The sequence below is a fragment of the Pimephales promelas genome, chromosome 22 (genome assembly GCF_988280905.1).
Source record: "Pimephales promelas chromosome 22, fPimPro1.hap1.1, whole genome shotgun sequence".
In the NCBI taxonomy this organism is placed as follows: Eukaryota; Metazoa; Chordata; class Actinopteri; order Cypriniformes; family Leuciscidae; genus Pimephales; species Pimephales promelas.
This window is the reverse complement of record NC_142790.1, coordinates 20,553,972-20,565,258: the sequence shown is the minus strand read 5'-3', so window position 1 is coordinate 20,565,258 and position 11,287 is coordinate 20,553,972. Positions and strand designations below refer to the sequence as shown.

General features: G+C 38.2%; 1 long non-coding RNA gene across 1 annotated transcript in view; it reads left to right on the top strand.

The window, feature by feature from the left end:
• Window positions 1–1,309: 1,309 nt before the first annotated feature.
• The window catches only part of LOC120476105 (uncharacterized), a 38,082-nt gene continuing 28,104 nt past the window's right edge, over window positions 1,310–11,287 (top strand). The window contains exons 1-3 of the long non-coding RNA XR_016149090.1: window positions 1,310–1,446; window positions 4,376–4,511; window positions 5,820–5,913. This is a non-coding gene — a long non-coding RNA (uncharacterized LOC120476105). The remainder of the gene's footprint in view (window positions 1,447–4,375; window positions 4,512–5,819; window positions 5,914–11,287) is intronic.

Below are 11,287 nucleotides of genomic sequence, written 5' to 3'. Positions count from 1 at the left end.
ACGTTATAACACATTCATGTTTGCAAATTGGGTTTCAACATGAAACTACGCCATATTAAACATTAACATAAGTCCCGCACGTTAATTGCGACACGATTCTTGCGGATGAAACGAAATGGTAAAAAAAATTTTTTTTTATAATAATTCAAATAAAAACCGAGTACCGCTAGGTGATCTCAGAGGAGCATCGCAGTCTTTTGTTCATCTATGGCAATTTTGTGCATTCTGTTTGGCATGTGTTTTTGATACGATAAGTGTGAGCATATGCATGTCATGATGAATGATTAATCGCATATCATTTTGGCATCAGAGGCTGCATGAACGCTGATGTACTGACACGTTAAGGGGCTCCGCTATGCGGCGCGAACGCACATGCACACTACCTTGCAGAGGCGCCCCGCGCACACACGCGGCTATAGTGAAGGGCTAAATGGATGCCCTCTGGGTTTCGGAGTCTGAGAGTGGCAATTTGCACGCCTCCCTTGGCCCCTGTGCATTGACTGGCTGTCAGGGGTGTGAGGAGAGAGGAATCTGGGCCCCCGAAGAAAAAAAGACAGGAGCCTTTTACCCAGCATGGGAGAGCCTGGAACAATCCACCAGTGGAACAGGCTGCTTTTTGAAAATGTCTCGGAGAGGAAATGGGACTCAAATTGACTGCAGTTAGTTACCTTTCAAAAACCTCTTGTCTATTCACAGCGCTTTCATTTTCATCTCGCACTTCACAAGTTCTTCCATGAATGTCAGATGACTGATATTTGGCAACCGGAACTGGATAAAGTGCTCAGATGTGTGATGTAATTGCAAGTAATTGAAACAAATCAGGCCTGAACTGTAAATTTGTCAAAAATGGGGCATGCTCTTTCCATCAGTCCAATGTGAATCATTTATGCAGTGGAGATTCAATTTAAAATGTGAGTCTTATTCTGGAGACTGTCCCAGATGGTTTTGTCCATACACTTTAAGAAAATTCAGTACAAAAAGGTCAGAATGTACTGTGTTAATATGAAGGAATTTCTGCAATGATTATTCACAAGTGTTTTATCCGTATGACATCCGTATTACATTGTATTGCTTTGTCTTTTGTTTCAGGGTAAAAGGTCCCGTATTATGCCCCTTTTCACAAGATGTAAAATAAGTCCCTGATGTCCCCAGAATGTGTATGTGAAGTTTCAGCTCAAAATACCCAACAGATCATTTTTTTACAGCATATTTAAATTGTCATTTTCTGGGGCTCAGAAAAGCGCATTTTTAGTGTGGGCCCTTTAAATGCAAATAAGCTGCTGCTGCCGGCACAGGGGGCGGAGCTTCATGAGCTCGCGCTCAGTCTCTCAGGAGGAAGTTCGTCTCATGAAATGATGATAATATCAGAAACTCTCAGTAATGGTGTTCATTTCGAGTCGGACAATAATGCCTACAGAGTCAGAGTGCTGTATAGAGATGGAACAGGTATAGTTTAATAGTTTAATTACGTTTATTATAACGTATTTGTCATCTGCTTGTATGTATCCTTTATTTATTAATAGCCTACAAGTCTGCTGTTTGGCTACCACGTCCGAATGATGATCAAACATATACTGATGAGTTTAATAAAGTTTATTGTACAACAATGACGAAGATGAAGATAAAAGATGAAGCATCAGTTTTCACTGATGTAAGTTATAAGAAGTGCACAAGTTGAGGGAGTTGAGTTCCTGTGGGCGGACGTCGTCATTAAAGAAGGAAGTAGAGGGATGTCTGTTAAATAAAATATCTCGCTTGGCATTGAACTTTGAGCTTTATAATTTTACAGATATTATTTAATACTCTAACAACAACATTACACACTAACTAAAGTTTAAAACATGGGATTACGAAGAACGGGACCTTTAAAGCAAATGCCTGTGAATTTAACAGATAATGTCTTGGCAGGAAATTACCAGTACCTTTTCTGTTTTCTTAATTTTCTTCAAGAATGTCATTGTCTTTCATTGTATGAACAAAAAAAAAGAAGATTTTTTTTTTTTTCAGGAAGAAAGAAAGTCATACAGCTTTGGAACTGCATGACAGAATTTTCCTTATGGGGTTAACTCCCTTTATGTCCATGTTCTCCCTACTTTAGTAACTCATTCAGAAAAGGAAGATCAGGTTTTGAGACTGTTTTGAGACCTGCACCACATTCTTTGTGATTCCTCACTGTTTTTTTCCATGATTTTCCATGTCTCACATTCCCCCCTCTGTTTCGCACCTGATTCCGCCGTCATACCGCACATCAGTTTATCTCCTTATGCTTTTGATGGCACGGGACAACATTCAGGGGAAAAGAAGATTGCCTGTGCATCTGTGTTATTTTTCTATAAAGCCGCCATTTACATATCCAAATATAAGCATGGGGTTTTTGCTGTGGAAACATTAAGAAGCAATATTTATAGGATGTGGCTGGGATATCAGTCGAGAGGTGGTTGATCGCATGGCGCTTGACAGCTGTCGCTAGCAGCTTTGCAGAGCTCATCAGGAAACCGGCACTGCCTGCCCGCTCTGTCAGGGAAGTTTAGAGTGTCGTGCTGAGCTAGAGAGGTTCAGGGAGCCGAACTCAGTGTGAAGGAAGTGCACCGACTCCTCCAACCCTCCATATCATGCTCTGTCACATCAAGAACCCTCTCTGCTGTCTGGCCCCTATGGATCGCTTGTCCAAAATCTGCCAAAACTCAGCCTCTGCCTATCCTTTTCCTTATCGCTGTTGATGAGTGTCACACCGGTCAGGGTCTAACTGCTTCCTGTTGAGCTCTGCATGTATTTGTGCATGTGGATGCTGCTTCATGACCTGATTTATTGTTTTTGATAGTGTTTTGGACAGTACAGCATGGTTCCTTTAAGTTCATTCAGTAATTACCCGTCATTTTCACATTATCAGTGCAGAAAAAAGGTAACATTAATTAACTGATTTTATTCAAGGCAAAATAGTATTAAACATCATTGAATCAACCTAAATGCACTATGGGTTAAAATCGATAGAATGAGTTACAGGATACAATGGGATTAAGTTCGTCATCATTAGTTAGAAATCACAGCATTTAATTTGTAATACTATTTTAAGTTGTACAAATTAACATCAATGTATTTTCAATTGTAAAAGGTGATCAGTTGACTTAACTTAAAAAAAGTGAGGATACCCCTTACCTTAAAATTATTGAGTAAATAATCTTCACGCGTAATTGAAAAAATTAAGTTATGTGAAAAGTTCACATAACACATTTTTTTTGTTCAATTAAGCACGAAGATTTTTCACTTAACTGTTTTTTCAGCGTAACATTATTTAACAATATATACAGTATTTACAAATGAACTTGACCTATAGATTTATGTTTTCGTCAACGATAATAATGGATATTTGTTTGTGATTGCCAAGTATTGCTATATATGTAGAGTTTATGTTAACTAGTGAATGCCAAATAGTGAATAGTTTTTAAGAATAAGGAGAAATCAACTGTGTAATAAGCCTAATTCAAATGGAAAGAGGACATTTTCATGCTTCAAACAATGATGCAATTGAAACACGCAAGGTGTAGCACTATATCAGTGCAGATAGCGACTGGTTAAACTGGATTGCAGGTGGTTAGTGAATAAGATGCAGGATTCACTAAACAGCTGTCTCACATAAGTTTGCCTCATTGTGTACTAAACATAATGACTATAGAGACACAAGTCATATATGTTGTTTTCTTGGGGCGTTTGTGCTCCGTGTGGGGTTCAACCCCAATTCCGCTGCACTCCAGGTGTGTGGTTGAACGCCCGCCCCCCGGTAAGTGACAGTGTGACAATAATGATGCAGGAAGGAGGGGAGTGAGACACACGGGCCACACAGAATTAACAGCATAAAGAATGCCCGACTCACTACATAGTAATTATGGAGCTCACCAGGGGGTTCTGAGGAGAAAAGAAAGAGAAAGAAAGGGGAAAAAACTATACAAACCATACAATGCAGATTGGGAGATTCATTAAGACTTTCTCATTAGAGCCCCATTACCTTTGAAACTCCAACAAAGCCACAGAGGTGCCATTAGGAGCAGAATAGTGTCTGGAACAATTTTAGTCAGCTTTTCACAAGAACAACTAATGGCTCCTTATAAATGTCTCACGCAAATTGCGGGCATCTTTTGAAAGAGTGCATGTTGTTTTTACTGCTTAAATGCATTGCAGCTAAGTATATTTTAAGCATGGTTGCTAAATTTGGTCATTTCGAAAGGAAAAAAATTGAATGTTAGATGTATATGTACCTCACATCTGTTCAAGAGTGAAATCTATGGTTGAAACATTGTCTGTTTAGGTCTCAAAGTGAATTTAAGAATTGAAAGGCTGCATGTTGCACTTAATATTCTCTGTGGCCTCTCGTTCACAGTCCAAAGCCAGAGGACCTATGAAGGCTCAGGTGGAAGATCTGAGGAAACAGCTCAAGGCCAAGAGCAGGATTATTCACAGTCTGAAAGAGGAAATTAAGACTCCTTTGTTCCAGAATGCAACAAAAGAAGAATGAGGTACGGAGATGACAAAATCCCTTTCCCCCGTCGTCTTTGATTGAATAGAAACAACTTTTTGAAGCCGTTGAATTTTAACAATATTGCATGCTGATTGCACTCGAAGCCTTACATGTGTTGTGTATTAGGCGGCGCTTTCGTTCTGCGACGAGAGGCAAATAGTGTGAACCCTGAAGGCTCGAAATGGCATCTAAGCTGAGACTTGCGTTTACTGCCTCCTACCCCTCCATTTGAGGTGTCACCAAATTAAAACCACTGCTGTTTTATCATCTGTGGGTTATGTCTTTACAAATTGATGGTTGCGGTAAGACTACAAAACAGTGTGCGTGTGTGTGTGTTTTTGCCACACATGGCACATCCTCTAATATCAAACATTTGCACTTGAGAATCTTAGATAAAAAAAAGGTTGATTAAAATGATACTTTTGACCATTCAAAGAAAAGTAAATGTTTTTAAAAGTCTGAATTTCTCCCATAAATGCTTATGCATAAAATATTCAACTCAATTATGTTGGTGACATATTTTCAAAAGTGATCGTTTACGTTTAAATAATTTCACTGCTTAGGATATTCTTATTTTTACCTAGTTCTTATATGAAAAAAAAATGATTTTATATTTTTTAATAAAAAATAATATAAATATCTCTAAATATTATACTATAAATATTTATAAATATGTATCCTATTCATTTCATCCTATTCTCCATTGAAACTCTGTAAACAAATATGTTTTCTTACGTAGGAACTATTTAGTGTTTGTAAAATATTGCTCAATATCAAAATATTTTCAACATCACTTTCATCCTTTTAATCTTTTGTAACAGGAGGAAATGACATCATTCTGGTGGAATTGTTCCCTCTCCCTCTAAAATATTCATACATTTTGATATTTAGATGGTGCCTCCATCATTTAATTCATATGTTCTGTAGATTCTGAAAATGCAGAATAAGATGCAGATCATCGGTAGAGATGTCACCATTAGTTACTGGGTATGAGGATGCTGCAGGCAGGCAGGATGATGCGAGGGTTAATTTGTGTTCCTCCCAGAGGAACACGGCGGCTTAAACCCTGCCTGCTTTTACCTTTCTCCTCTCCATCATTATAAGTCGACTCGCATCCACCAGAAGAGTCTGATTCCTCATTCAAGGTCCATTGTAATCAAGCAAATGGCGGACACTATGATCTCACAGTGTTCTGAGCGTAAAGATGCACTGACGGATGTCTACTGATTTGAACATTTCTGCTTGGTGTGACGTGTGTGTGTGTGTGTGTGTGTGTGTGTGTGTGTGTGTGTGTGTGACTTGACAGGTAGCAGGAGGTGGTACGAGTAAAGAACATGAAGTCAAGCATTTGACCATTGCAAGAGGGCCTGAAATAGAAGGTACATACACTTTGGGAATAGGTGAGTGCATAAAAGCAAATACAGCCATCATCCTTATAACCTTTAGCTGTATTACACAGAGTGACATTAATTAGCCGTATATCCAAAAAATGAGTTTTTTAATGAGAAACTCACAGCAGGGTCACAGATTGGCTATGATAAGCAGTGAATAGGGCTCCTTACAATGCACTCAATTTTTATCCTCAGAAAAAAACCCTTTCTTTCCGACACAGAGCCAGAAATTGAAATGGTGTTGTACTCAATAAACCGGTATGATGAGAAGTGAATTAGCCTATCAGGACAGTGATATTGTGAGTTTCGGTGTGTGAAGGTGTTGTAGCTTTTACAGATGAATCTCAGTGCAGCTCAGCAGTTGTCTGCTAAGCAAGAAGAAAAGGTTTTATGATACAGCAGTCACCTGCAGGGATATATCAACTGGAAATTAAGGAGCCTTTTCCTCTTTAATTCAATTTCATCCCAGCACCTCTGACACATAATCTTTAATTGAGGTGAGATTTATCACTATGTTTCCAAAAGCACTGAGATAAACATTCTGATATGGCCTCTGGACAGTAATGAGGGCATCAGGAATGGGCATGGAGGGAATTATGGTTATCATCTGTCTGTCTGTCCGTCCGTCCGTCCGTCCGTCCGTCCGTCCGTCTATAATATAATAGTATATAATATATAATATAATATAATATAAGGCAATATAATATAATATAATATAATATTGTCTGTCTGTGAGTGATTCAATATTATATAACCCATCTTGTTGTCTGTCCTTGCGAATATAATATAAATAAAATAAAACATAACATAATATTATTATATATTTAACAAACCCTTTTTTAACTAGCAAAGCTTAACAAAGACATGTTTTTTTAGGAATATTATTATATTATATTATATTAATTTTAAATTACATTTTATGTTATTTTGTTTTTGAAAATCCATTTGTCTTGAGTTGGCCAAGAGTTTCTATAAGCTGAAGCATTTTGCTGGTCTAAAACAATGCTTTGATTCAGAATAATTTGCATACAGACAGAGTCATTAAATGTTGGAATGATTTTAAATCAGTACTCATGCGTATAGTGCAGTTATTTGGTCTCTACACTGCAAATGATTTGTTCAACAGAGTATGTGATTCGCACCATGCCTGCCCTTTCATAGGAGACAGGGTTGTGTCTCTTAGCTTAGGGAGTGCTGATGGAGCCAAGCAGATTTGTTTCAGCTGTTAATACCAATCAGGTCAACACTTTGAATGGATGAGTTTTATTCCCCGAGTGTCCTTGAATGCCAGTTAAACTTTAAAAATGCATTAAAAACAAATTTGTGCGGCTCAGGGTTCAAACCAATTGCATGGCTCGCTCTGCTACGGTCCCTGGTGGTGCGTCTGCCAGAATTTCCACTTGCAGCGTTTTTCTGCAAAGGTGATTTTATTTGTTTTTCTTGTTTATTTATTTACATGCAGGGCTAATTCTTCTGCAGATGCTCTACAATAAAGGAATACGCTCTTTTTCTGCATCCAGAACCGAGATCGCATCTGATTACGCATTCATATTCCCGCCGAAGCGTGCAGATTACTCACAGAAGTATTGATTTTCAAGCAGTAGCAGTACTATCTGTCTGCATATTAATATGAAAGTCGTCTTTCTCCCCATGTTTAATTTCTTTATATCTTCATAATTGATTAATGTTCTTTTGTGAGGAAGGAATGAATAATTTATAAGCCCAATAGCCTCCGGCTAATGAGAAAATGCTTAATTTCGCTCAATGTGTCTGTGTTTTAAGAGCCCCACTGCTGTTGATACTTCAGATGAACACACTTGCAACCTTCTGGAATAAGAAGCGAGCTGGCAACGGGATAATTATGTCTAACTGGCATAATGGTAATGAAAGATTGAAGAGATCTTGTTGAGAGAAAGCACCTGATTGTTAGCATCTGTTTTACAGATTCGATGAATGCATTTTTAATTGTCTCTGCTCCCCGACAGCCTGGCTGGCGGTTTCCCATTGAAAACGTGCCAGCTACAGAATGAAGCAAATTGAATGAACAGCACTTATCGTTAACAAGGAGCGTAATTAAATATGCAGATAGGCGCAATAGTATCATTAACCTCGTGGACTAGGGCGCGGGCGTTCATATTCTCCTTGATTCTGCACGTGCTGATCAAAGGGCCCACGAGTGTTCGTTGGAAACTTGCCAACAAGATGTTTCGCATTTGTCGCCGCATTAACGTCTGCATGTTAATGAACTGGGGATTCCGCTAATGACTGTATTATGTGCTAATCCACACTTCACCGCTGCGAATTATCAAAGCGAAAGTGCCACGTCAAATTCCGGATACATATTTTTCCCATCCGAGTGTCAAGCTGTCAGAACAAATATTTATCTGCTGAAACGCATTTCTGCATCTGTTTGCCTGGCGCTGATGCTAAAGCGGAGAGGTGCCGCCTCTGCTAATTACCTCATAATGTGGCATATTGTGATAAGATACCGAGGTGTTTACCCACCGCATCTTGACACCGTGCCAACTGTAGTGCCAACCCTCCTCCACCTGCGCTGCACAGGCGACACAGATGCCCTCTTAAGAGCCAGAGAAAAAGCTCACTTGTGTTTGCTAAGGTCTCTAATGTGCACGGCAGGGAGAGCTAATTGTATTTGCATCTAAATGGGAGTTGTAATTCTCAACAAGCACAGATGGAGGCTGAAGCACCATGCGTCTTTATAAGGGCAAGATGATGTGACAAAGCCCCCTCTTCTTCCAGATTACAGTGGCACCATGACCATATTTATTCTATTAAGCCAGCTTAGATTTCTATTTTTGCTCAAGACCAGCCTCTTGTCTCGATTGTTGTTTCGCCTTCTCCGGATTTTGGTTGTGAATGTTTACATCATTTCGTGTTTTTCTTTCAGCTGTTGCTGTTTTGACAGCGTCACAGAACTGTTGAGTAAGGTGTATATGGTGAGGATGAACGGCCTGTGATGCGCGCATGAGGTTATTTAATATGGCTGAAGTGGCCTGTGTTTATGTAAAGATTAAGGGTAAATGGACTCTAATTGTGCGATCTATTTCCTTTAGTTTTGCTGAGTGATTGTTATTGCATCTGAGTATATGAAAGAGACAGTGTTCCCAGTTGGAGCGGTGGTCAGAAAGCTCCTCAGCAAAATGCAGAGCTGTTTTTTTGAGCCTGACCGCAGCGTTTGACATTTATTATGAATGTGGGATTAAGACAAGATGCCTTTGTTGCTTACAGTGGTGGAGAAAGCCCGTTCGGTGTTCGTATTAGATGGGGGGATGAATTTCCGTTGCGGTAAACGCATCACACAGTCCTCTATATACGTTCCTGGCATGACACATGAAATGCAGTGTGAGAACCGCAGGCATCTACTTACAGAGACAGTGGTATTGAGGGGAACCTAGACTTAGATTTATGCTTAACAGGAACTCGTCGTGACTCGTGCCAAATGTTTCATTTGCAGTGACACAGAGTATGGTAGACAAAAACATATGACATGTTTACAGCTTTGAGGTTTTCCAATTAAACACATTTGGAAATTGGTTTTGGTTTTTATTTGTGCGCAGTGTTTTTCTTTTGGATTTGTGTTGATTTTTTGTCTACGTAGGGGACCAAGCGACCGGAGAAACTCTGCCTTTTTATTTTATTTTATTTTAAACATGACTTGAAAAATTAAGACATACTTTCTTAATGTTATTCATTCATTGATCAAACAAATTTGATAACAAATGATTTATTTATTTATTAAAACAATATTTTGTTAAAAGTTTGTTGTCATGTAAACCATGTAAATATACATTTATCACAGTAGTGATATATGTAGTGTAGATATTGGGGCCATAAGCGAATGTCATATGATAATATTTTTAACAGCAAGATAATATGCTTATTTATTTTAATTAATATTTAAGTTATTTACTTATATTTTATATGTATATACTAAATAAGCACACAAGCAAATGTTTGGTGTATCTAATCAGATTTGTTTTTTTTTTCATAACCTCTCTAACATTTTATAACTAGTTTTATTTTACTTTTGAATCTTGAGGTTGTGTTACTGACATAATTTACAAATTAATATATTGTGATTGGATTGGATCAGTATGTGTTTCTTTTTTCTTTCTTTCTTTCTTTCTTTCTTTCTTTCTTTCTTTCTTTCTTTCTTTCTTTCTTTCTTTCTTTCTTTCTTTCTTTCTTTCTTTCTTTCTTTCTTTCTTTCTTTCTTTCTTTCTTTCTTTCTTTCTTTCTTTCTTTCTTTCTATTTGGCCACATTTGGTATTTTTTAGCTACTTTTTTTCTGAAAATCTGAAAATATATTTATTTTTCCCCCTCAGAATAAAATAATAATTAAAACTAAAAATGTTAATTCAGGGATATTAATTTGCTTAATTAATTTAAAAAAAATCTCAAATGAATTTTAGATGAAATGACTGTTATTGCACATGATTTTCTTGTGGAAAAGTACAATTTTACTGCATAGTAAACACATTTAATGTAGTGCTGTGGGTTTTTGTTGGTGCTTAAAAAAAAATCAAAAGAGTCTTTGTTGTCCCATGTAGCCCATTGTGTCTTGTGTTTTGACCACAGGCTACAGTACACAGGTGAATAAGCGATCAGAAATGGCACAGCAAACTGCACAATTGCACAACTTCACAGCAAATTCTTCTATGTTTTTGTGTTTTGTCTTTTATGGAAATTGGTGTTTGTCTAGCATGTTTTTCCAATTTTCGATGAAATATCCACGTATCTTGTCTGATATGACTATTCTCTAATCTGAAAACCTTTGGCTGCTGCACTGTCTTTCTCTCCATCATGATAATCCTCCCTCGAAAATCCTCAGGACAGTAAAATGCAAAGCAGCAGAAATGAAAGTTAGTTCAAAGTCATTAGAGCATATTAGTTGAGGTAAGCATGTTCCCAGAGGGCCTTTAAGACACAGACTGATTAGGTGACGGCTTTCAAAACACTGTTGTTCCCTTGGATGAGAAATAAGAGAGAGAGAGAGAGAGATGGAGCGAGAGTTACGCCTCTTGTCCTGCTGCGCTTCCTCGGTTAAATCTTGAGGAGTTAGCAAGATTTAATCCCATTTCTGCCACCGCGTCTTCACTCACGGCCACTTTGCATAAGAAGTGTCCATTACACACGCTAATGGGAAAGTGTGCTTTGAATTGAGCTGGGGGTCTTTGCGTCAGACTCTAAAAAGCACACCAACACACATCCCTAATGGGAGTACATTGCCATGAAAAGATAATTTATCAGATTTGCTGATTCACCAGTCCTGTGCCCTTGTCTGATTGTGTAAAATGATCCGGCCTCTAATTACAATCCATCCCATCAGAATTGCAAGTGCTGGTGTCCGGTTGGGGTGGGC